Raw genomic sequence first — 26,521 nt, forward strand, 5'->3', positions numbered from 1 at the left:
TAGGAGAAGGAGTGTTGCTCTTTAAAGTCACCAATATGATGTTATATCCCAACAGCGTCGCCAATACTGTGAGTGTTTCTACTTCTCTTACTGAACCACAAGGCTTTCCCGTATATCGGTCAAATGACCACACAACCAGTTAGTCAGTTCAAGTTCAAAGATAGTTTATTTACGCACAAGTGTTACTTCGACATGCAAGCACAATATACTACGAGTTAAACTACACCTATCAGCTATAATAACCTATACTTAACTTTGGGATGACTGGCACTGTCCTCGTGGATTCGGCCTTTATCTTGATCTCACGTGTCTGGTTTGAAGAAGTGGCTTTGTCTCTGCTGGGCTTATCCGTCAGGTAGCGATCGTTGGTCTTGAACTTGGCTGGCTGTTCCTGCCGCAGTTGGCTGGCACGGGCCGGATTGTAAAGAGGCTGGCACAGGCCTGGTCCAAAAGAGACTGAGCACATGGTTGTGTCTCTTTTTATCCCTATGTGGAAGTTTCGCGTTCTTTGGGGCGGTCCTTGATCTTGGACCCAATAGTTCGAGAGGGATCTGATCACTGCCTTCAATTTTGGTCAATAAAGGGGCGGATGCCTTGGTGGCTGGGCTGGTCCTTAGTTGTCATTGACCTTGGCAGTTGGGCTCTCTGAGTAAAGGGAGTGGCACCGATCAGTCTGTGGCTGTACCGGTTTCTTGATTGCAGTCCTATTGTTCTAAGGGAATGGGCCATTAAAGGGTAAACGAGCGGAGGGTTTCGATCAGGTCTAGCTACCTGCGTTACAAATACACAGAAGCTCTGTATCTGTCTGAGTCCTGGGTAGGCCATAATTCCCATGGTGCTTTGCAGGTGGCCATCTCAGATGACTACAGGAGGACCTTGAACTTTGACTGCGGGGAACTGAGCTATGCTTTGTAAAACTTTTAACTTTTGATTTGCGATGTTTGGACTTATTTCAGGGGATTTGCTAGTTTCTTGCCATTTTGTTTGGTTCGGTTTGGGGTTAGGCTGGTATATAGTAATTTGTAAAGGGAGGAGGGGTGGGCCTTTGTGCTCGGACCTTGGGAGGGATTGTTTGTTTGTTTTTGCTTCTTGCCTTTGTTTTGATTGTTTGCACTAAGAGCGTGGGGCGGGGGGGGGGGGGGGGGGGGGGGGGGAGCCAGCGGAGGATGCAGTAGACTTTATGAAGGAGAATAGACTGATAGGAGAAGGAGGACCTTGAACTTTGACTGTGGGGAACTGAGCTATGCTTTGTAAAACTTTTAACTTTTAAGATGCTAGGTGCCAGGGGTGGGGGCTGCCAAGCTAGCTGGGAGGGCTAGTTCACAGAAGCAAAGTGGGGGATGAGCTGAAGACCGATGTGGGGGGGGGGGGGGGGGGGGGGGGAATGGAAGGGGGTTGGGTGGGAGGGGGGCTAGACTGCTGAGGAGTGGGGACTTTCAAGGTGATGGAGGAGGAGGGTTGTAGGCGATAGTTGCCTGAGGGCGGGTCAGGAGAGGTGTGGGACATGGGCCAAAGACTGGCCTAGGAGAGGTCATGGTTGATCGGCAGGGGAGGGGGGGGGGGGTGCGGTGCTCCCTGACCAGGCTGGTCACGTGGAACGTTCGTGGACTGAATGGGCAGTCAAAAGGGCCCGTGTGTTTGTGCACTTGAGGCAACTGAAGGCGGAAATGTTGCAGGAGACACATTTGAATGTGGGGGACCAAGTTAGGTTGAGGAAGGAATGGGTTGGGCAAGTGTTTCATTTGGGATTGGACTTTAAAGCAAGGGGGGAGTGGCAATCCTGGTCAATAAGCGGGTGGTGGTGTGGAGTATAGAGGCAAACCCGGAGGGGTAGATTCATTACGGTTAGTGGGAAGCTGAAGGGAAAGGCCATGGTGATGGTGAATTATATATGCCCCAAACTGGGATGATGTTGAGTTTATTAGGAGGGTGCTAGGGTAGATCCCAGACCTGGATTCACATTGACTGATTATGGGGCGAGACTTTAACACGGTCCTGGATCCGAGTCCCAGGTCTGGGAAGGTATCAGCTGTGGCAAAGGAGCTGCGGGGGTTCATGGAGCGCATGAGGGGGGGTGTGGTTCTGCGGAGATTCGGGAGGCCAAGGAGTAAGGAGTTTTCATTCTGCTCCCATGTGCATAAGGTGTATTCCTGGATAAACTTCTTTGTGTCGGACAAAACGCTGCTGGCTGAGGTGGTAGATGCTGATTATTCAGCAATTACAGTGTCAGACCACGTCCTACACTCTCTGCAAGTCAACAAAGGAAAGGCCCAGCGCCCGCAATGGAGGCTAGATGTAGGGCTGCTATTAGAGGATGAGGTGTGCGAGTGGGTGAGGGAGGCCATACTCTAAAATTTAGAGTACCCAATTCATTTTTTCCAATTAAGGGGCAATTTAGTGTGGCCAATCCATCTACCCTTTCAATCTTTGGGTTGTGGGAGCGAAACCCACGCAAACACGGGGAGAATGTGCAAACTCCACACGGACAGCGACCAGAGCCGGGATCGAACCTGGGACCTCGGTTCCGTGAGGCAGCAGGGCTAACCACTGCGCCACTGTGCTGCCCTATTCGGGGATACATAAGGATCAATGACATGGGTGAGATCTTGGCTGAGGTGGTGTGAGAGGCACTGAAGGTGGTTATTAGGGGGGAACTCATTTCAATTCAGGCCCATAAGGAGAAGGCTGAATGGGTGGAGTTGGACAGGCTGGTAGGTGAAATTTTCCAGGTGGACAGGAGGTATGCGGCGTCTCCGGATGATGGGCTCCTTAAGGAGCATCAGAGATTACAACTGAAATATGGGCTCCTGTCCACAGGTAAGGCACGGGGATAGCTGAGGAGGGTTAAGGGGGTGGTCTATAAATATGTGGAAAAAGCCAGCAGGAGCTGAGTCCACAAAAGATCAGCCACGATCTCATTGAATGGGGAGCAGGCCCAAGGGGCCAGGTGGCCTACTCCTGCTCCTAGTTCTTATGTTCTTATCAGCTGAGGAAACAGGAGGAGACGAGAGAGATTGGGAAAGTAAATGATAGAGGGGGGGAAGGTGCTTTTGGATCCGGCGGGGGTGAACGATGTGTTTCGGGATTTTTACAGTAGATTATATAAATCGGAACCACCAGCCGGGGAGGAGGGTATGAAGCGAGTCTTCGGGAGGCTGGAGTTCCCGAGGATAGATGAGGATTTGGTAGAAGGCTCGGGAGGTTATAGACGGGTTGAGGGCGATGCAATCGGGTAAGGCCCCGGGACCTGATGGATATCTGGTTGAGTTATGTGAAAAGTTTTCCGGGTTGCTGGGGCCACTCCTGGTAAAGGCTTTTAATGAGTCTAAGGAACATTTGGTGGGGTATAATGAGAGGGGGGTGGAGCATAGGGTCTCGCTCTATGCGGACTATTTGCTTCTTTACATAACAGTCCTGTTGGGGGGAATTGCAGGAATTATGGAGATATTGGAGGAATTTGGTCGGTTCTCAGGTTACAAATTAAACATGAGCAAGAGCGAGGTATTCGTGATCCAGACAAGGGGGCAGGAGAGGAAACTGAGGGAGATGCCGTTCAAAGTGGTGGGAAGGAATTTTAGGTATCTGGGGATTCAGGTGGCAAGGGACTGGGGTCAGCTTCATAAATTAAATTTGGGCAGGGTGATTGAGCAAATGAAAGGGGACTTCCGTAGGTGGGATGTGCTCCCGCTGTCCCTGGCAAGGGGGGTACAGACTGTGAAAATGACAGTCCTCCCGAGATTATTGTTTGTGTCTCAGTGTCTCCCAATCCTCACCCCGAGGCATTTTTCAGGAAGATGAACACGGCGATCTCGGGTTTTATATGGGCCGGGAAAGCTCCGAGGGTGAAGAAGATCCTTCTGGAATGGGGGCTCAGGGAGAGGGGCTTGGCCCGTCCGAACTTTATAAATTATTATTGGGCAGCTAATATTTCAATGGTTAGGAAGTGGGTAGTAGGGGAAGGGTTGGTGTGGGAGCGAGTGGAGGCGGCATCTTGCAAGGGCACGAGTCTGGAGGCTCTGTTAATGGCACCTCTGTCATTCTCGCCAGCTCGGTACTCCACACGCCCAGTGGTAGTGGCAGCCCTGAGAGTGTGGGGGCAATGGAGGCAGCACATGAGACTGGAGGGGGCGTCAGTGTGGTCACCGATCCGTGACAATCGCCAGGGTGCGAGGGGAGGGCTGGACTGGGGCTTTAGGAGGTGGCAATGGGCAGGGATTGAGAGATTTGGGGATCTGTTCATTGAGGAGGGTTTCCCAAGCCTGGAGGAACTGGAGGAGGAGTTTGAAATATAGGTGGGAATGGATTTCGGTACCTGCAGGTATGAGACTTTGTCCGGAGGCAGGTTCCGGGCTTTCCTCGCCTCCCACTGAGGGGATTACAGGATAAGGTGATGTCAAAAACAGGAGTTGGGGGGGGGGGAGAGTCTCGGAAATATATACGGAATTGATGGAGTGTGAAGGGGTCCCAATCAGGGAGGTGAAGAGGAAGCGAGAGGACGAGATGGGGGGGAGGGGGGGTAGTTGGAAGTTGAACTATGGGAAAAGACCCTGAGGAGAGGCAATTCATCCTCGTCGTGTGCCAGGCTCAGCCTGATCCAGTTCAAGGTGGTCCACAGGGCTCATATGACTATGGCCCTGATGAGTAAGCTTTTTGAGGAGGTGGAGGACAGATGTGGGCGGTGTGGGGGCAGCCCGGCGAATCGTGTACACATGTTTTGGGCATGTCCAAAGCTGAGGCGATTTTGGCAGGGATTCTCAGAAGTCATGTCAGAGTTCCTGAAAGGGAGGGTTACTCCGAGCCCAGAGATGGCAATATTTGGAGTGTCGGAAGATCCAAGAGCCCGGGGGGAGAGAGGCCGACGGTTTGGCCTTTGCCTCCCTGGTGGCCTGGAGATAGATTTTCCTGGGATGGAGGGACTCAGAGCCTCCAAAGTCAGGAATGTGCGTTAGTGACATGGCAGGGTTTCCCAGACTAGAGAACGTAGAACATAGAATATACAGTGCAGAAGGAGGCCATTCAGCCCATCGAGTTGCACTGACCCACTTAAGCCCTCACTTCCACCCTATCCCCGTACCCCAATAACCGCTCCTAACCTTTTTGGTCACTAAGGGCAATTTATCATGGCCAATCCACCTAACCTGCACGTCTTTGGACCGTGGGAGGAAACTGGAGCACCCAGAGGAAACCCACGCAGACACTGAAGAACGTGCAGATCCGCACAGACAGTGACCCAGCGGGGAATCAAACCTGTGAAGCCACAGTGCTAACCACTATGCTACCGTGCTGGGCCAAAAAAGATTAAGTTTGCCTTAAGAGGTTCAATTCAGGGGTTCGCCTGGAGGTGGCAGCCTTTCATCGACTTCTTTAAGGAAAACTGACTGTCAGCAGAAGAGGGGGGAGGGGGTGGAAAAGGGGGGAGGTGGGAAGGGAGGCAAGGCAGCGAAGAAAACGGGTAGGGAATCTAATATATGGGTCGTCAGTGTCTTGTTATGCTCTTGGCGTAGCATAAGCTGCTTCCTTGATGTTCACTCTGACAAAGGAAAGTTCAGACGTGGAGATAACTTCAACACGTTTATTAAACTATTTACAATTCTCCTACTCGGATTTGCCTCGACTGTTAATCCTTCTATAGCTACTCAGACTGACAAACCAGTCTGCCACAATCCATGTGGTGGGTGTGATGTTGAATCAACCCTGTGTCTGTACTCACTGAGTGTCTCCACTGGAAAGAGGAAGATCATGTGTGCTGTGTCTTTTATATATGGGTTGGTGTAATGCCCCCCTGTGGTAGTGTCACCTCTGTGTGTATCGTGAATGCCCATTGGTCGTGTCCTATCATACTGACCTATTGGTTGAGTGTCTGTGTGTCATGTCTCTGGAGCTCCCTCTAGTGTCTAGCTAGTCTACGTGTCCTTACATTAACCCCTTGTGTATCCACAGTGATGTATATCAGCACAGTCAGGAGGTAGGGCGGGGGGAGGTTGGGTATGTTACTGTGAGCTTGTTGAGTGTGTCGGACCATTCGGTTGTTTCGAGTGTTAAAATGTTAAAATTACAAATGCTTCAATAGAATGTTTTCTAAAAAAGAACTATATACTACCCCTTCATTCACCCCTTCCTCACCCCTCACAAGGAATAATGCCACAATGTGGTCCATAGGCACCTGTAATAAAGAGGCCGAAAAAAATCCGATAACCTTTTTGAGGGTCCAGGCTATAACCAACACCTGAACTGCCAGAGGGCCCCTGTAATTTCAAGTCAGACTAGTTTCACTGGGCATACTAGCTGGTGCTGATCTGTCAAGACTATAATAATGAAATTCATCCCTGCTATGACTGCTCTGATGCAGGTAACCTCACAACCTGGGCGTGTGAAGGTTTCCCCCGCCAAGCAAAACCCTGCAAAAATTGGTGAACTTTCAACACAAATGTGTTGTAAAGGCACACATTTTGTGTCCTCTACTCCGATGTGAATACCATGTGATAAAAGTGCACAGTAGCAGAATAAAACATGTGTGTTCGACAAAACGTAGAAAGCAAAAGAAATTTGAAAGAAAAATGGAGGTGAAGTTTGTTACCGCCAATTGTGTAATGTGGGCTGATAGTGAATAAAGAGCCCATTTTACACTCCATCCAATTTACTTCTCCGTTTTCAAGATTTGCTATCAGTTTCATCAATGCTATTGGCATTAATCAATTTTACCCTCATTAAATCTGATTATTATCTATTGAATAAAGAAATCTTCCAGCTCAATATCTAATAGGATATTAGGCCATACAACCATACTTTAAACTGGCTACATGCTTCTCATGGATTGCATTGAATGAAGCACACTGCAATTGTTATTTCGGACAAGGCTGGTTCCTGTTTAAGGCATTTTCTTTTTTCCCCTTCTTGTTTCCCTCTGTGCCATGCACTGATCACAGCTGCAGAGCAGAAGGATCACCCTTCACACTGTGCGCAAACTGCAATCTTCAATTAGCTCGATAACTGTAAATATGTTCTGGTTTTATTTTTGGGATGGGATGGCCTGAGAGTCCTGAGAGTATTCAAACAAAGCGCTTGAGACAGATGTGTGTGTAATCCATCTGCTTTAATAGATACTGAGACATGAAAATTCCACTGTAAAATCAGAGCAAACAGACATCAGGCAGGAATGTAAAATACAAAATAAGACACCAATTGAATGATAGCGAACTCGTCTTAACATGGGGGCTGAAAACAGACTGAACTGCTCTGGAACAAATTTCAATTTGTGAAACTCGCAGTTTTGGATGCTCTACTTTATCTTCCATTGTTTTAACCTTTGGCCTAGTCCTGTGGTGCTAAGTGATAATTATAAAACGGCATAGTGTGCTTACCTAAACCTCCAGTTCACTTGCAGGTATCTTTTCTTACTCATGCCATTCTCTAGTCTATTATAGCATTAAAATGCTGGTGACATTCAGGTTGTAGACTGCTGGTTGTGCAGTTAGAATAATGCAGCAGCAGCAGGAGATACAGACCATATAATTCTGTTAGTTGTGCTCACACATCAGAAATCGGCACTTTTTTGATTTCCCTCAACTGAGAGGTTTTATGACACAGAGAGCCCACAGATGAGGGACGAAATCTTGTGCCCTCCCCAACAGCAAGTTCAGTGGTGGGGGGGTCGGGGGGACGGGACAGAAATTGGCAGATGGGAACCCCACCTCCTTTCTGCCTCCACCTCGACTAAGCCCATGGTGAGACTTACGGTGGACCAATTAAAGCCCACTTAAAGGCTTCATACCAACATGACTGGTATTAACCCAGGGGCAGGTAGTAGGTTTGCTATCTGGGGAGCATGACAAGCAAATGTTTGCTTTCAGGGGGGTGGGGGCGGTGCAGTGGTGGTGTCCTGTGGTGGTATGATTAACATAGCTGCCTGCCATTGGTGCAGAACACCGGCTTACCATTGGCCCTGGTCGGTCATGTGCCTCTCGACTGATTGGTTGAGACCAGTCATGTGACGGCTCCCCGATTGGTCGAGAGGCTGAGTTAAAGGCGGGGTATAAATACCCAGTGGCAGGGTATAAATACCCAGTACTCCCCGGCGGTCGTCCATTTACTGTAGTCGACCGCAGGGCTAACATCTAGCTGATTAAAGCCATACTTTTGTACAGCAATTCGTCTCGCGTTCAATTGATGGTACATCATGTCCTTCATTCAAAGCCCTCAGTTGGTGGCCACTGAGAGCCACTTCCCCTGCCCTTGCTGCTGACTACCTCCTCTTCCTCCTCCCCCTCCTCCACCATCCCGCGACCCTCTTGCCGCTATCATTCACCATGCCCCGGGACCCTCTTTGATCAGAGGCCTTGGATGGGTGTCATACCAGCAGCAGCCACTGCCTCCATGGTGACTCTGCTAAGTAACGAGCTGCTGGCCTCTGATTAGCCGGTAGCTCTCAGTGGGCGGGACTCCCATTGTTGGTTTGTTAAGCTCCTGAATGGTCCAAGTTTCAGTCGGCTTTCTCTAAAAGAGGTGATACAGGGGACTCAGCAGCTCCCTATAGTCAGTGACTAAGCCTAGTCGCCTACGCAAAATCCCACTCATGGTTTGAAAACTGAAAACTGTAAGTTAGAGCGAGCTGTTGGTGACATTAGTGAACAAATGCTGTCTTGGCTATGTTGCCAGAGGCAATCAGTGAATTATAAATAAAAGATTAACAATTTTTTTTAAGCATGAGACCGTGGAAATACATACAAATATGTTCAGCTTTCCTTTGCTAAAGTATTACCAACAGTAATTTCTAAGCTAATCATTCAGAATGATGCTATTGCAGTGAGCTTTGTTTGTCACTGGAGGGAGCCAGCCACAATCCAGCACTGTAGTGATCTTCTGAACAAAACGACTGATCTTCTGAACAAAAAGGATCACCACAGTGTAGTTCTGTTTCAGCACCATTTACATACTACATCAAATAAATAGTATTTATATAGTACAACAAGGTGTACAGTGCTAGATTAACTCTGTTTTTTTCTCTATTTCTTTGAAATGCAATGCCAGGGCAGCATGTTGGTGCCGTGGTTAGCATTGCTGCCTCACGGCGCCGACAACCCAGGTTCAGCCCCGGGTCATTGTCTGTGTGAAGTTTGCACATTCTCTCTGTGTCTGCATGGGTCTCACCCCCATTATCTGAAGACGTGCAGGGTAGGTGGATTGGCCACTCTTTTGAGGTCCTAGGTGGTTTGGCCAAGCTAAATTGCTCCTTAATTGGACAATTTCTTTTAAAAATGAAATGCATTGTCTATTAATATAACCTTGTCAGGGCTTCTCGGTTAGCAGGAATAGTGAAGAATAGAGATTGATAATGTGTTTCACATCTGCAATCTGTTGTAGCTGGAGAAATTATTTTACTAACAGGGAACTCTATGGCTGGAAATGGCACATTTTATCAAAGGCTGTAGTGAAATGCATGTTAATTGGAGGAATCCACACATCATACATGTCCCAGGCATTGGATTGGATTGGATTTGTTTATTGTCACGTGTAACGAGGTGTAGTGAAAAGTATTGTTCTGTGTACAGTTCAGACAAATCATTCCGTACATGAAAATACACAGGGCAGATATAAAATACACAATGTAAATACATAGACACAGGCATCGGGTGAAGCATACAGAGTGTAATACCACTCAGTACAGAAGATGTATGAAGAGATCAGATCAGTCCATAAGAGGGTCGTTTAGGAGTCTGGTAATAGCAAGGCAGAAGCTGTTATTTAATCTGTTAGTGCGTGTTCTCAGACTTTTGTATCTCCTGCCCGATGGAAGAAGTTGGAAGACTGAATAAGCCGGGTGGGAGGGCTATTTCATTATGCTGCCTGCTTTCCCTAGGCAGCAGGAGGTGTAGATGGAGTCAATGGATGGGAGGCAGGTTTATGTAATTGACTGGGCTGTGTTCGCAACTCTCTGTAGTTTCTTTCGGTACTTGGGCCAAGCAGTTTCAATACCAGGCTGTGATGCAGCCAGATAGGATGCTTTCTACGGTGCTTCTGTAAAAGTTGGTAAGAGTCAATGTAGACATGCCGAATTTCCTTACTTTCCTGAGAAAGTATAGGCGCTGTTGTGCTTTCTTGGCCGTAGTGTTGACATGAGTGGACCAGGACAGATTGGTGGTGATGTGCACCTCGGTCCCGTTGATGCAAACAGGGGTGTGTATGATACTTTGCTTCGTGAAGTCAATGACCAGCTTATTAGTTTGCTGACATTGAGGGAGAGATTGTTGTCATTATACCACTCCACTGGGTTCTCTATCTCTCTCCTGTATTCTGACTCATCGTTGTTCGAGATCTAACCCACTCCGGTCGTGTCATCAGCAAACTTGCAGATGGAATTGGAGCCACTATTTGCCATGCAGTCATGTGTGTATAGGGAGTGTAGTAGGGGGCTAAGTTTGCAACCTTGAGGGGCGTACTGAGGACTATTGTGAAGGAGGTGTTGTTGTTTATCCTTACTGATTGTGGTCTATGGGTCAGAAAGTCGAGGATCCAACTGCAGAGTCAGGAGCCAAATCCTAGTGAGTAGTGGAATAAGATGCCACAGTCCAGCACCATGGAACCTGTTATACTGATGATTACTCAATCCACAGAATTTGCTCTTTAAAAGACATGCACATAGTAAAGAAATGGTCTGAGAGTCCCATGCAGAGAAAGAACTTCAGGTCTTTCTGAAGGCTACTATTTGCTCGAGCTACTGTTGTTCTTCTGTTGGACCATCTGTTGAAAATTATATAGTTCATTAAAAGAACAGCAGTGATCTGAGGCTTAGATCATGGTTTAGATCATGACACAGGTACTTATATGAGTCTCGTTGCAGAAGCAGAAATACTATGACTAGCTTTATATACATAGTGTACGATTTCTGAAATGTCTCTTGAACTCATCACACCGGTTCAACTTGGTGGATTGAACAAGTGACTCCAGGTCATTAGATACTTGCTGCAAAATGCTTCGTGACAGAACACTGCAACTTGAGCCAGGAATTGGGTGGGGGACAGCTGGAGCAGACTGACAAAATGTGCTGCCTTCAGAAGCCTGAAAGAACCTGTAGATTTTAACTCTGGGGCGTCATCTGTGTGCTACCAATCCGTTTGCTAGCCAAAATCAGGGGAAACAGCAGTTGACCAATAGACTAGAGCACAATACCGAGCAGTAGGAACAACTGCCCTCGAAAGAAGGAAGGAAGTTCTGGGAGGGCCTCGTTACAGAGATGACCAAGAGATGACTAATGTCATTGCAGCCTACAGCCCCCCCCCCCCCCCCCCCCTGTAATTCTGTTTACTATCAATCACATCTTGGTCTTATTTTATCATATAAAATCAAAATTAATGTGAAGGTTCTTAAATCTTCTTAATAAGCTGCTGTATTAATAATAAAAGTTGACTTGTGAATTCCACATTGTAAATTGTGATGATTGTACAAAGGTAACATTCCCCAAAACTACAGCCCAGCGATTGAAGGAAAATAAAAAATAACAGAGCTGGTTTAGCTTGAAATCGACTGTGGGTGCTATCACCATCGAATGGAATCTCAAGCACAGTAACTATTCGCCCTGTCAGAAAGTATCACCACAGGATATTACACCTGAGAGAACAACCCGCACTGCAATATGATCACTACCCTTTCCAGCTAGTTTGTGTAAAAGTTGAGATGGTGTAACTGACACCGTGGCTTTTACAATCGATTTGATTACTCACCGATGTGTTGTCATTACACAGAATTGTGACGCTAGCAATTTATGATATCATGTCAAATTGTCACTTTAATCTCCTTCATTAATGCGGAGTTATCGCATAGAGCACAAGGCAAATATACTATTGTACTAAAATGTTATGGGTCATTTGAGACAATTAAGGCGAGAGAGCAAAGGTATCTACTGGTCCACATTTTTATCTTGTCTGCTTTGACATAATAGCATGAACATTCTGAAGCTCTATATTTAAAGGGCAACTTTCCAGTCTGTCAGATGAATAGAATTGAACATCTTTAACTGATGAATTGGAAACTAATTTACTGTTTGTGTCACCATGCTAAAAGTTAACTTCAAATTAACCTTAGTGTAATAAGAGACTCCAAGGTGAGATTCGAACCATGTATCTGCACCATCACTAAGGCCACCTATTTCCACCTCCGTACATCACCCGGCTCTGTGCTTGTCTCAGATCATCTGCTGCTGAAATCTCTTACAAATGCCTTTTTTTAACCACTAGACTGAACTATTCCAATTCACTTTTAGCTGTTGAAGTCATCCAAAACACTACTCTGCGTTTTTACTCATACAACGTTCTGTTCCCCTAGCACCCTGGTACTCACTGACCTACAGTGGCTCCTGGTTAAGCAATGCTTCAATTGTTTTCAAATCCCTCCATGGCCTTACCTTTCTCTGTGGGCACAATCAAGTGGCCTTGTCATGCCCGACTCGATGTCACAACGTGGCCTTTAAATCTTGGGAGAGGCCTCTCGCAAGATTGGCAATGCTTGGAATGCCTCATCACATCTCTTGTTAGATCTCGTGTGGTGTCAAGATCGGGATTAACATACTTAAATGAGCTTATTAGGCTAATTTTAAAATGTCTGTGCCTGATTATCCCGAAAATGGACATCTGCTCCTCGGAGACCTTAGCATTGGTCCACACAAATGTAGACTAGGCAATTTGGCACCCAGAGGGGTCTCCCAGGCCATCGGAGGCACCCAGGTGTTTGGGCCTTGGGAGGGTGGTACCCTGGCACTCCTGCTGCCACTCAGACACATTGGCATTGCTAACCTGGCACCTGGGCAGTGCCACCAGGACGCACTGGCAGTGCCTCCCAAGCACCCTGGTAGTGTCACTCTGGGTGGCACTGCCAGCCTGCCAGCAGCACAGCAAGGGCATCAGATTGGCACATCCAAACTGCCCAGGTGCCAGGTTGCCCATGCCAGGGATTGGGCACGGGGATGCCCTTTCCTTAAGAGGTAAGGTGAGGAGGAGCTCGAGGATCACCTAAGAGGTAGGTTGGGGGGTTCTGGAGGCCGCGGTGCCGTTGGTGAGGGTGTCGAGAGTTTGGCATTTCAAACTGGTTCAGCCCATCAGTGCAGGAAATAAGTTAAGTACGGCCTCGGCGAGGGTTCCTTACCGAGGCCAAAAGAAAAACAAAGTCTTTGTTTGATAGCGGGGTTATTCTCGGCACTGCAAACACCAAGAAACACCCCATTATTTGTGCCGAAAGCCGGACTCAGTTTTAACAAATTCAATCTCACCCAATGTCTGAAAACTTCCCACAATCCTCCGAGATGTCTGTGTTCATCAAATTCCAGCCTCTTGACCGTCCCAAATTTGAATCGCTCCACTATTGGTGGCTTCGTGGCTATGCCTTCAGCTGCCGTAACCCGCAGCTCTCGAGTTCCCTCCCTGAACCTCTATGCCGCCTCCAAAATGTTCTTTCATACCTGCCTCTTTGACCAAGCTATTGGACATCCACCTAATATCGCCTTATGTGACTCAGTGTCCATTTTAGCTTTATCATGCTCCTGTGAAGCATCGTGGGACATGTTATTATATTAAAGATGCTCTATAATTACAAACAGTTGTTGTAACCATTTTCATTTCTGCTTTCTAAAAAATAAATTTAAATACTGACAACAAAGTTAAGCAGTATGTTGTTTAATAAACTGAATAATATTTTGTATCTTTCCCTAAGATAGAACAAAGTTTATTTCCAAAATGACTAATGTTTTTAGGTACTGTTCATTAAAACATGGAAATTCAGTGCTGTGAGGGTTACCCTGCTTAGTTAGACATGAGATCAACTTGGAAAAAAAAGAGGTAAGTAAGTCCCTGTAATACAGTTCAAACAGGATGTTGTTGTAAATTAGGAACAGTGCCAAGCGTGCAAGGAAGTCATACTGACGTAATATTGTATATTTTGATGTGGAAAAGGTCATTTTACAGAAATTTCCTCTATTGCTCACAATAACTTGCACACAATGTAGCAATGTAGCAATAGGAATTCGTGATTTTCATAAAAGAAATTACTTTAATTAAAGGGTGCCTGTCATCAAATATATCCCCTTCTAAAACACATATGGTTTGTAAGTAATATGCTAATTTGAATACTTTATAGTTAACAGAAAATATGAAAAGTAAAAAGATGACAGCAATGAAAAACCTATTTGACAAACGCTTCAATGCGTTTGTGCATTTCCAATAGCTTCCATTTTATGAAAGCAGCAAATGCAGGGCTCATCCCACCTGTGAAACAGGATTCACAGTGGATGGATGCCAGCAATTGAGAAAAACTTCCCTCGATGTATTTTGAAGATCTGGGGTGGGATTCTCCGAGCCCCCGCCGGGTCGAAGAATCGCTGGGGGTCAGCATGATTCCCGCCCCCGCCATCCTCCGAATTCTCCGACCCCGCAAAAGTCGGCGAGGCGTAAATTGCGCCGCCCGCCTCGGAGAATGGCGGGGACCGGCGCGACGCTATGGATCCCGGGGCGCCCCGAATTCTCCCGGCCAGATGGGCCGAAGTCCCGCCGGCGTAAATTAAACCACCTTATATAACAGCGTCAACCAGTGCTGATGGTTGACGCCGGACAGCGCGGAGGTAGGTCACGGCCTGGGGTGGCCGCAGGAGAAGTGACGGCACAGCCGCAGTCTGTGTGTGTGTGGGGGGGAGGTGTGGGGGTGAGGGGGGGTGGAGGGGCAGGTGAGGGGTGGAGGCTGGGTGGGGGGTGGAGGGGGGTGAGGGGGGCGAGTGCCTGAGTGAGGGGGTGAGTGCCGGGGATGGGGGGGAGCGAGTACCGGGGAGGGGGCGAGTGCAAGGGAGGGGGGCGATTGCCGGGGAGGGGGTGCGAGTGCCGGGGTGGGGGAGAGGACGAGTGCCGGGGAGGGGGACGTGTGCCGGGGTGGGGGAGAGGGCGAGTGCCGTGGTGGGGGAGAGGGCGAGTGCCGGGGAGGGGGACGTGTGCCGGGGTGGGGGAGAGGGCGACTGGCGGGGAGGGGGGGGGCGCGATTGCCGGGAAGGGGGGAGCGGGCGAGTGCTGTAGAGGGGGTGAGTGCCAGGGAGGGGGGGGGGGCGATTGCTGGGAAGCGGGGAGCGGGCGAGTGCTGTAGAGGGGGTGAGTACCGGGGAGGGAGGGCGATTGCCGGGGAGGGGGGAAAGTGCAAGTGCTTTGGAAGGGGCAAGTGCCTGGGAGGGGGCGAGTGCCGGGGATGGGGGGGGGGGGGGGGTACGGGCAATGATGACATGTCGTCCCGTCCCCCCCACCCCCTGCAGGCCGTTATGTTTGGTGATCAGCCAGCGATGTTGGCCGCCGTGGCAGCAGCCGCACTTCTACATATTGCCCTGGGGGAGGAGCAGGAGGGGAGTGTGCCAGGGAGGCGGCGCCGGCTGCCACAGATGAGCATGCCACAGAGGGGCAGGTGGCAGCTGTCCAGATTGGAGAGCCGCCCACCCGGCAGGATGAGGAGGAGGAGGAGGAGGAGGTGGTTACGCCACGGTGACAGAGACGCCCGAGGAGGCCCCGTGCGTACGGTGCTTCCGTGCAGTGACAGACACCTTATATGCCCTTGCAGACTGCTGCATCCAGTTCCCTATGGACCGGGCGAACCAGAATGCCCGGGCAACGGGCTTCGCTGCCGTGGCCGGGTTTCCCATGGTCCAGGCCGCGATCGATGGGATGCACGTTGCCGTGCGACCACCTGTAGATAACAGGGCCGAGTTCACCAATAGGAAGGGGACCTATTCCATGGACATTCAGATGGTTTGTGACCACCGCATGATGATCATGCACGTCTGCCCCCAGTACCCGGGAAGTGTACATGACTCATACGTATTGCCGGAGTCTTACATCCCCGGCATGTTTCAGGGACACCAACCCCAGCTGAGTGGCTGGTTGCTGGGTGACAGGGGTTACCCGTTGCGGTCGTGGCTGATGACGCCTATATGGAAGCCACAGACTGACGCGGAGAACAGCTACAATGATGCCCATGCAGCAACAAGGGGTGTGATAGAGAGGTGCTTTGGGCAGCTAAAGATGCGTTTCAGGTGCCTGGACCACTCTGGAGGGGCCCTCCAGTACCCGCCAGATAGGGTCGGCCACATCATTGTGGTCTGCTGCGTCCTGCACAACATAGCCCAGCAGAGGGGCGATGTGCCGCAGGCAGTGGAGGGGGGAGTGGAGGAGCAGCAGGAAGAGGCGCAGTCCTCCCCAGATGAGGAGGATGGGGGCAATGGTCTGGACAGGTGGGCTGGACATGGGCGGGAGGCCATGTCCATCGTTACCGGCTGGGCCAGCGGGCACGAGACAGGCTGATAGCCGCCCGGTTCACTAACTAGGGGGGGGGGGGTGATAATCGGCGAGTATGGGCACAGACCGCACACCACGACACCAGCCGACCATCCTCACCCGCCGCCACCCACCCACCAACCACACCCACCCTCACCCCCACGCCCACCCACCCACCAACCACACCCACCCCACCCGCATGCACACCACCAACCACCCTCAAGCCACCCACCCACCACCAACCACCCTCAACCCACCCGCATGCACACCACCTCTCCATTGCAGATCCACCTGCGGCACAATGGGCCGGGCTCACACGGTCGCCGGTGGAAGCGTGTCTATCGCAGGCTATGGGGGATGATGACGACCCGCCCTGCGATGAACTCCTGGCTCTACATCGTTGGACAATGTCTGACCCATGGCCACAGTACCACCCTCCACCCGGACCATCTCTGCATGCGGCCGTGACACTGCATCGCACGGTCCCGTCCTCTGCCCGGGGGGATGGCGAGGGAGACCAGGGGGGAAAGGGGGCACACTCACCTGGGGCCGACATAATACCACCCCTCACACACACACTGGCGCTCAACTCACACCACGCCCCCGCACGCTTCAGACAGAGCACAAAGGCAGATTGGTATGTGTGAAAGTGATTTTAATGACAAACAGTCCATACACATGCCCTCGCCCTATAACTCGTCGGTGCCCTGCACCCGTGCCAACTTACTCAGTATCTAATTGTTTGGCCTCACGGGCCCTTTGACTACGCCTAGGTGGTTCCCCAGACGGTGCAGCAGAACTGGAGGTGGTCTCCTGTGATTCATGCCCTGTGACTCGGGATTCCTTTGGCGGCCGTTTCCTGGGGTGGCCCAGCCTAGATGGGCCAGGCTGCAGCTCGGGTGACTGGAATGGCGAGCTGCAAGCCTGTCCTGCCCGTTGCCCACCAGATGCACCTGGGAACGAAGGCGGGGAGTCCAAGATGCCACGGTATTCTAGGACCTCCCCTATAGAGGGACCCGGGACGGGCCCCAGCACCTCCTCCTCCCTCGGGGTGCCTGATGGCCCCCAGGCCTCTACATGGGTCAGGGATGCGAACGGACCGATCATCCAACGCCCCCCCAACACCTGGCGCTGCCAGTCCTGGAGGCTTGTGCTGGTATCAACAAGGGTCTGCAAGTTTGCAGCCATGGAGCTCAGGGAGTTGGCCATCCCTGTCTGTGTCTGGGCGATGCCGGACAGTACATGGGCAATGGCACCGATGCCCTCAGCGATGGCCTGCAGAGACTGGGCCATGGCCTGCTGGGACTGGGCCACGGCCTGCTGAGACTGGGCCACGGCCTGCTGAGACAGGGCCATGGCCTGCTGGGACTGGGCCATGGTCTGCTGAGACTGGGCCATGGCCTGCTGGGACTGGGCCATGGCCTGCTGGGACTGGACCACAGTCTGCAGAGACTGGATCATGGCCTGCTGGGACTGGGCCACGGCCTGCTGAGACTGGGCCACGGCCTGCTGAGACAGGGCCATGGCCTGCTGGGACTGGGCCATGGTCTGCTGAGACTGGGCCATGGCCTGCTGGGACTGGGCCATGGTCTGCTGAGACAGGGCCATGGCATTGAGCGCCTCTGCCATCTACTGCTGGCTCTGGCTCATTGCTTCCGGTGAGAGGGCAGCCATGTCCTGTGCCATAGACGCCGCCTGCACGGAAAGCCCCAGGCCTTGCACACTGCTCCCCATGTCTGAAACCGTCGCACCTATTGCCTCCACCACGGACGCCACCCTTGCGGTGTCGGCCTGGGAGGCACGACTGACCGGCACCACTCCCAGCTCATGGACGCGGGCGCACTCCTCCACCTGCATCTACAGCTGCCGCAAGCCGGCCGTCACCCCCTTCGATCATCCCTGGTTCGGTGACTGCATCGGGTCTATGGGTGGGTGTGATGACTTCAGGAACCTGGGACCCGTCTGGGCGGCAGATGTTTGTTTGCGCCAGGATGCCCTCCGACCTCCCGGCCCCTCTGCTGCTCCTACCTCCACCTGCTGTACCAGTCCGGCTGTGTTGTGCGAACCAGTGAGTGTACCAGAAGCCTCATCACTAAAGTGCCCAACCGAGGTGAGTGTCTCTGCGATGGTGGAGGGTGTTGGAGACAGCAGTGGCATTGTGTCGTGAGCATCGTGCGACCCAGAATCCATGGTCCCCTGGGGTGGGGGTTCGTGTCCACCCGTCTGCTATGTGTCACTGTCCTATCTTTCGGTGTCATGTGTGTCGGTGTCCCGGGTAGGGGTTTCCTGGGTATTGGTGTCTTGGGCAGGGCTGTCCTGGGTAGTGGTGCCCTGGGTCGTGGTGTCCTGGGTAGGGCTGTCCTGGGTAGAGGTGGCCTGGCTCGGCTGCGACGGGGGCCAATGGCTGCTCCACTCGTCGCTGGGTGTCACACGCCTGTGTCGCCACACTTGCACAAGACAGGGGTGTCGCCTCCATGTTGCTCCGGGCCTGTCCCTGTCCCGTGGCCACCCTGGGGCATCCTACGGGCTTTGCATGCCGGAGGGGACAGGCCTGTCCCTGTCTCGTGGCTGCCCTGGGGCATCCTGCGGGCGTTTTCCATGCCGGAGGGGACGGGCCTGTCCCTGTCTCGTGGCTGCCCTGGGGCATCCTGCGGGCGTTTTCCATGCCGGAGGGGACGGGCCTGTCCCTGTCTCGCGGCTGCCCTGGGGCCTCCTGCGGGCAGTCGGCATCCACGGGGACGGGTGCCTCGACGTTTGGTCCTGCAATACACAATACAGCAGCATGGTTAGACACACAGGCGGTGATCGGGGAAATGGGGGAGGTGGGATATGGGGGAGGGGGATATGGGGAGGGGGGGATATGGTGGATATGGGGGAGGGGGATATGGGGAGGGGAGATATGGGGGAGGGGGAATATTGGGGATATGGGGGAGGGGGATATTGGGGGATAACGGGAGGGGGATATGGGGAGGGGGATATGGGGGGATATTGGGGGATATGGGGGAGGGGGAAATGGGGGATATGGGGGGAATGGTGAGTGGTCTCTCATAAGCTGGGCCCCCTCCGGTCCTCTCACGCTCCCTGTTGTTGTGTGCATGCTTCTCCTAAGGGGGGTCGGGCGGGTGGGTGGCAGGTATAAAGGGCAACAGTGTTAGGCAGGGATATACATGCAGGCCAGAGGTTATGCGTATATTAGCATAGGTACGCAGCACATTAGGGTTAAGGTTAGGGTTGGTTGCACCTGGGCGTGTGCCGCACATCGGGTGTGGTTACTCAACCTGGCTGCCCTGATGAGGTAATTCACCTTCTTGTGGCACTGGGCGCCTGTCCTTGGTGTTACAGCCACAGTGCTGACGGCCTCTGCCACCTCCCTCCACAGGCACCGGCTGAGGCGTGGGGTAACCCTGCGGCTGTGTCCGGGGTAAAGGGCCTCCCTCTTCTGCTCTACAGCGTCCAGGAGCGCCTCGATGTCGCGCTCCTGGAACCTCCAACCAAGTTGGTAGAATCACCTGAGGAAGGAGCAGTGCTCCGAAAGCTCGTGTTTGAAACAAACCTTTTGGACTTTAACCTGGTGTTGTAAGACTTCTTACGGATATAATGCCAGCTGACTTTAGTGATCCCACATTAGCTTTTTTTCCTAGTTAAATTGTAGAGCCGTGTGTGCCAGTTATGGAGAAGGTTCAGTTTGTGCCATGTCGTGAATTCAAGTTGTCTTGAATATTATAAAAGCAAAATACTTCAGATGCTGGAAATCTGAAATAAAAACAGAAAATGCTGGAAAAACTCAGCAGGTCTTGCAGCATATGTGGGGAGAAAAACAGAGTAAATGTTTCAAGTACATATGACTCGGTTTCTAAAGAGAGGGAGAAATTGTATGGATTGTAACTTTAATATGATGTTGATGTCTCTTCCACAGATTGTCTATTGTACAGAAATTGGGTTAATGGGTTGAATATCCAGCAATGGGCTCTTATTCACTTCTCCAAGTTGTTTTTTGCACAAAATGTTCTCACTACAACTTGATTGAGTAGTAATAAGCTGGGAAATTGCACTTCCTCTTTCGCGTTTGAAGGTCTTGCTCCATGTACATTTCTAAAAACTGATGAGTGTTTCAAAGCTTAGAAACAGACACTAATAAATGAAAAATGCACAATACGGAGATGGTGGTGGTGAATACAGTCTCACCCAGTGAGGTAGCAGATGAAAAGGACATTTTCAGAACTCATAAGTTTGCCAATGTATTCCTGCATGTTGTCTGCTATTGATAAGGCTTGCAATGAATGCCAACAGCAGTTCATCTTCACCACAGTGCAAAATCAGAAAGGAAATATTCAGGACAAAAGGCAAACGTTCATCTGATTAGCGTTGATGCAACAGGGCACACTGATTTGCTTCGAAAAATATATATCTAAAGCTGCACCTGAATGTTTCAAGTTAGGGTTACCAAACACAACACTACTTGTCTGATGTATGTTTATTGGATTGTGTCACAAGCTAAAACTTGACCCATTAACAGACCCCCATTGATAAACTATGAAGGGAGGGTCCAGATTCTGGGACTTAGTGGAAATTAAGGGAGCAGGGTTAGTCAGGATTGGAGGTCTCCCTTGAACTCAGGTTTAATACCACGTTTTGTTTTCAGTTTATTGCTTCCTTACCTGTTCATGCATCCCTGATTATAAATGTATGCTGTGCTTGAAGTGGTAGCTCATTAGCAATATTGTGCTGTAGTATGTTTGATTTTTATTCCATTGCTGCTTGTAAGGAGCCCAGTAAAGGAAATATTGGACCTCTCCATGACTCCTTACATACCCTGTCTCACCCACCCCGAATAATTGCAAGCAGTCTACTTCAGGGATAATTTATTAAATTGAAGGAACAACTTGGTGAATCACAGAGCGCAATTTAGTAATAGTGAGTGAACTCTGCTGGACACCAGTACCTCCTTTGCTGCTAAACTGTTCCCATCAGACACACTCCATAAAGGTCATTCTCCCCTTCAGCCTCACCCACCTCTTGAACCCAGCACCTCCGCCCACCCACCCCAAATACTTTGGCTTACTAAAAAGATAAACATAGTCATATAAAACACCCACACTATCGTTCTGCTTAATAACTAATAGAAATAAAATGTTAATAATACTTTTATTTTCCTTTTTCAGTAATAACCAGTGCACATTAATATAAAATATTGGAATGTATTATTTATTTGTAATTCATGTACTCCTGTTTTATTCATGTAAATAACATTTGAGGGAACAACAGCTTTATCATTACCAAATCAGAAATTCACAATGCTCTATAGAATAGAACTAAACAATAATTGAATTACAAAGGTGGGCAATTAATTTTGATACGTGAAATTAATTCTTCAAATGCCATTTGCATCTGTTTTCTGTAGTGCCGCTGATGCAGGACAGTAAGAGTATGTTTTGTAAAGGTCAAATACATATCAAAGCTTCAAAATAGGGCTGAGTAATTCAGGGCGATTTCACAGATCTCGCAGTATTATTTAGCACACAGTTTCCTTTAACACAGCAAACAGGCAGGACAAAGGAACAAAATAAGTTGGAAAGAGTTATTGACTTTTTGATTGAACTGATTAATTTAACGATAATTATATATTGATTGCAATTAAGTGAATAGTTCACAAAATGGCTGGTAATGCTTATCATCAGTGTCACATGCCCTGTAGAATCTCTTTGAAACTGCTATCAGAGAAATACAGGGTGTGTTTTTTCTGCCATGGAATTCCCAAAACCATATGATCCTATTCAAATCTACCTAATAATAAAAAGGAGGAATAAAGTATACTAAACAAAGTTCTCCCAGTCATTGAGAAAGTGCCTATTTATGGCTATCCATTGACTGGTGACAATTTCAACCGCTTTGTTTCTGAAATGCACTGATTAATTTCAGGAAGATCAGTGTTAAATTCTGGGATCATTTTAATTACTCACTTCAGACCTCACTATTTGGTCATTTCTGCTCCGAGCCTTTTCGAGCAACTGTGATGGACTCCTCCTCACAGGACCTTGGTCACTGTTGATTAGCGATTGCTCACTCACTCGCACACACACTCACACTCACACACACTCAGTGAATCTTAGCAAGAAAGTATTCGACAGCTGAAGTGATAAAAGTAACTGAGTACTGAGAATGTTAGTTAGGTATTCTAGAAATGTATTCCAGAATCTCGGCCCAGCCATGGTATCCATATGACGCTGAATTCCATTCCTGCACTCATTGGCTGACATTAGGATTAGTCTCATCACGCCCTACTTGGGTTGTAACAAGGCTGGTAAATCTCGCAAGATTTAACAGCCTTGTCACATCTCGTGAGATCTAACTGGATCTCGCGAGTTAGATCCCGCAAAGCATTGTGATCTGGATCTTACCCATTGAGGTCGGGATCCAGATTTACCTATTCAAGTGAGTATCAGAATTATAGAATAATCATAGAATCCCCACAGTGCAGAAGGAGGCCATTTGGCCCATCGATTCTGCACCAACCTTCTGAAAGTGCACTCTACCTAGTCCCAATTTCCCACCCTATCCTGTAACCCCACCTCGGGGCAAATTATCATGTCCAATCCACCTAACTTGCACATCATTGGACTGTGAGAGGAAACCAGAGAACCTGGAGGAAACCCACACAGACATAATAATAATAATAATCGTTTATTGTCACAAGTAGGCTTCAGTGAAGTTACTGTGAAAAGCCCCTAGTCGCCACATTCTGGCGCCTGTTCGGGGAGGCTGGTATGGAAATTGAACCCACACTGCTGGCCTTGTTCTGCATTACAAGCCAGCTGTTTCAGCTCATGGGGAGAATATACAGACTCCACACAGACAGCCACCTGAGGTTGGGATCAGACAAGGGTTTCTGGCACTGTGAGGCAGCAGTGCTAACTACTGTGCCACCGTACCGCCCCACTTGAATATGTCTATGCCGGATCTACCCAGCGCCTGGGACTGAACAGCCTTGCCACAGAGACTCCATCTGGCGCCATTACCCCTGGTTCCACAAATGTGACCAGGCATTTGGGGGGTCTTGTAGGTGATCGGGCGCCCCCGGGTGGTCGGGCTCTGGGCAGGGTGGTACCCTGGCACCCATAATGCCACCATGGCACTGCCAGCCTGGCAACGGGTGCCTTACCCAGGCCGTTCATCGCTTAGGCCCAGAAATGAAGCAGAGTCCCTTTTAATAGAGGGGCAATTAACGCCGGGAAACATCTGGCTAAACATGCCCGGCACGGGGACTTAGTCATTTCCGTTAAATCATGCCCGAAATACATGTTTAATGGGGGGCTTGAGCATAAAAAGGTCCACTTGGCACAGGGAATGAGCCATTTATTGATGTGGCCAGGATAAGGAAGCTCCCTGTTTTAGATTAAAACGTTTGCAATTTATTTTTAAAATGCTTAACGTTTGCTTTCTACTGCCTATGAAACTTCTTTGTTTATAATAGAGCCTCTCGCAAAGAATAGTGACACCTTCTGAAGTGCAGTGAATCTCTGGTATATATTTTAATAGCAATCAACTGATCAAAGCACTTGCTTAAGTATAATGTATATTCTCATAAGGGTTATTCATCCATCCTAAGCTGCTTTAAATATGCTTGACAAAACACAGCCAATGCAAGAGGGAGAAGGCTTATTCCTTTTACCATTGAAAAAACTGAGTCAAGGAGGGACGAAAATGGAACCAAAGGACGAGTGAGTTGCTTGACTTGTCAGAGGGAGGTAACTATTGTACCAGAGAGTCCACAATAAATGCATTTTAATTGCTCAGTAGGTACACTACTAAAATGATCCATGGCTGAAACATCAGAGTCCTCAAGAGCCACTCGACGCACATTTCTTCTCTATAGCTTTAATGCTGACAGATCCGGCAGAAAAACAGCACTGCCTGTTGGAGGCTGAGCTAGGATCTAACTCCTTTAATCACTACATACAAGCCGCAGTTTACATTAAAATCTCTGCACCAGTCATTATTTTGTACACTACCGGTGCTAATTGTCCAATAAATGAGATTTAAAGCCTCTGCAAGCTTGCATCAATATAAATGTGGCCAAAGAACTTCAAAAGTAACATGTATAAAATGATCATTACACATCTTATAATAAATCTACAGCAAGGACATTATTAACCACATATGTTTCATGGACTGACAACAAGTACACTTTATGGTTTGATTCAGAAACATTGTACTTGGTTCCAATAGGGTCATAATACAAAACCTGTTCTTGTGTTGTCAGTGCTGGTGCCTGGATTCACATCAGTTAAGGGTTCGAAACTAACTTATTCTGCGGCTGTCTGTAGTCTTGTTCTTCAGTTAGTATTGTTTAAACTAGAAATTCTTATTTCCACTCCAAAGATAGTGGCAGTCATTTGAATAATCTCATATTTTTTTTTAAAATGAACATCTCACCATGAAAGTCAAAGTTTGTCCTTTGGGAACAAATAGAATGGATTGATATTTCTTTTACTATCTTTGGCACCTGCATCCCACTATGACTGTGTAAAGGAATTGTTCAGACCGAAGAAGTCTCTATTTTACCTTAAGAGATGTGCCATATTTATTCATAACAAACATGGCTCCACATAATTAAATAGATCGACAAATGTTTGATCGCAAACCTCACTTGTAGCATCTTCCCTAATATTGTGAACTCATAATTTCTGGATTATTATCCACGACTTCTTATTATCAATGTAAAATGCCACAAGAAAGTTCTGGAAAATAGCACTGTTTTAATTTTGGACAGTTGTAAACTCCTTTTGGCAATCTGATTAGGAGTTCTAGAAATGGTCTGACTGCATTCAAAGTCTGGTTATGTTGGCCATTAAAGGAAACAGCATCACGGAGATAGTGCTGGAAAGGAGACTCCCTCTCAGTAAAATGGATACAATGCCTCTCATAAATCTCTTTTAATCCTTTTTAATCCTTAAATTGGCTCAACCCTTACATTAATGACCCAAAACTGCTATTTGTCACAGTTCTGCGTTCAAAGGAAAACCAAAGTATTTATAAACAATTTCATGTGCAGGGGTGTAATTGTAGCTGACAGCCAGATGTCTGCCTTGTCACCCATCCAGAGTTAACTCAGTAAGTATCACAGACCTAGACAACAGAGCAAAAGGTCCTATGTCCAGTCAGAGTAAATTATAGCAGACAAAGAAAACATAACAAATCACACAAGGAAAACAGCCAAAGTGTTTTGCAAATTCTTTGGGCCCAATTTTGAATGCATTCTGGGGGTCTCATCAATGGGAGAACTTCCCTACTGTATTTTCTATACTGTATTTTCCTACTGTATCTTCTGTGGTGTTGTACCAGCGCTGTTGTTGCACTGAATTGTAGCTGAAGAAATGTATATCATACTTGAAAATGATAAAAACTACACACCATTTCTTTTAAAGGTTAGCATCATTCTGGGGTAGCATGGGGAAATATCCCTAAATTCCTCATAATCTGTTGTTCCTCCCCATTATTACAGTGGTACTTACAAATTATGTGCATTATTTGGGATATGTGTTAAGTCTGCCAAGGAGAGAATGCACAGCATGCATGACATTTTGAAAATCTTCATGGCTGGTGAGAACAGTGCAAGTCTTGATATCTTTTAGCGTCAGCATTAACCCGGAAAGTTGGTGTCCATTTTGAATTGGGAATAAACAAATATCAAATTATGTGTAGTGAAAGGCTGTGACAATGCCAACCACCAACTTTATGGAACAATAATAACTTCCCAAAACAAGTTGTTTACATATGCAGAGACTCATTCTGTTTTATGGTCTATTTGGTGTGCAGATACACGCAGCAAGTAATGGAGCTGCTTTCAAACTGTCCAATTGTGCTCCAAGGAGTCACAGGCAAGCTTTTGTTTCCACTCATTTAAACAGAAATAACAAAATAATAACATCTGAACACCAAGAGAAGAAAGAGCAGCAAAGTACAATGAGCAGATAATTTTTTAATTGATAACATTAATCACGCATTACGTCTACATTGTTTGTTTATACAAGTTAACTTTTCCATTTTTTTCTGGTCTAATTAAGGCCTAACAGTTGATTTCAGACTGAAATATTTAATGGCTGCAAAGGCACAAAGCGATGCCTGGAAAAATACGGAAACTCCTGTCATATAAATAGCACAAATTCCCCACACTTCCCTTTTTCCTCTCTGGGGGAAAGTTCCATTGGACTCGTTGTATCCATCCTATAACTTAT

This window comes from Scyliorhinus canicula, chromosome 2 (assembly GCF_902713615.1).
Source record: "Scyliorhinus canicula chromosome 2, sScyCan1.1, whole genome shotgun sequence".
In the NCBI taxonomy this organism is placed as follows: domain Eukaryota; kingdom Metazoa; phylum Chordata; class Chondrichthyes; order Carcharhiniformes; family Scyliorhinidae; genus Scyliorhinus; species Scyliorhinus canicula.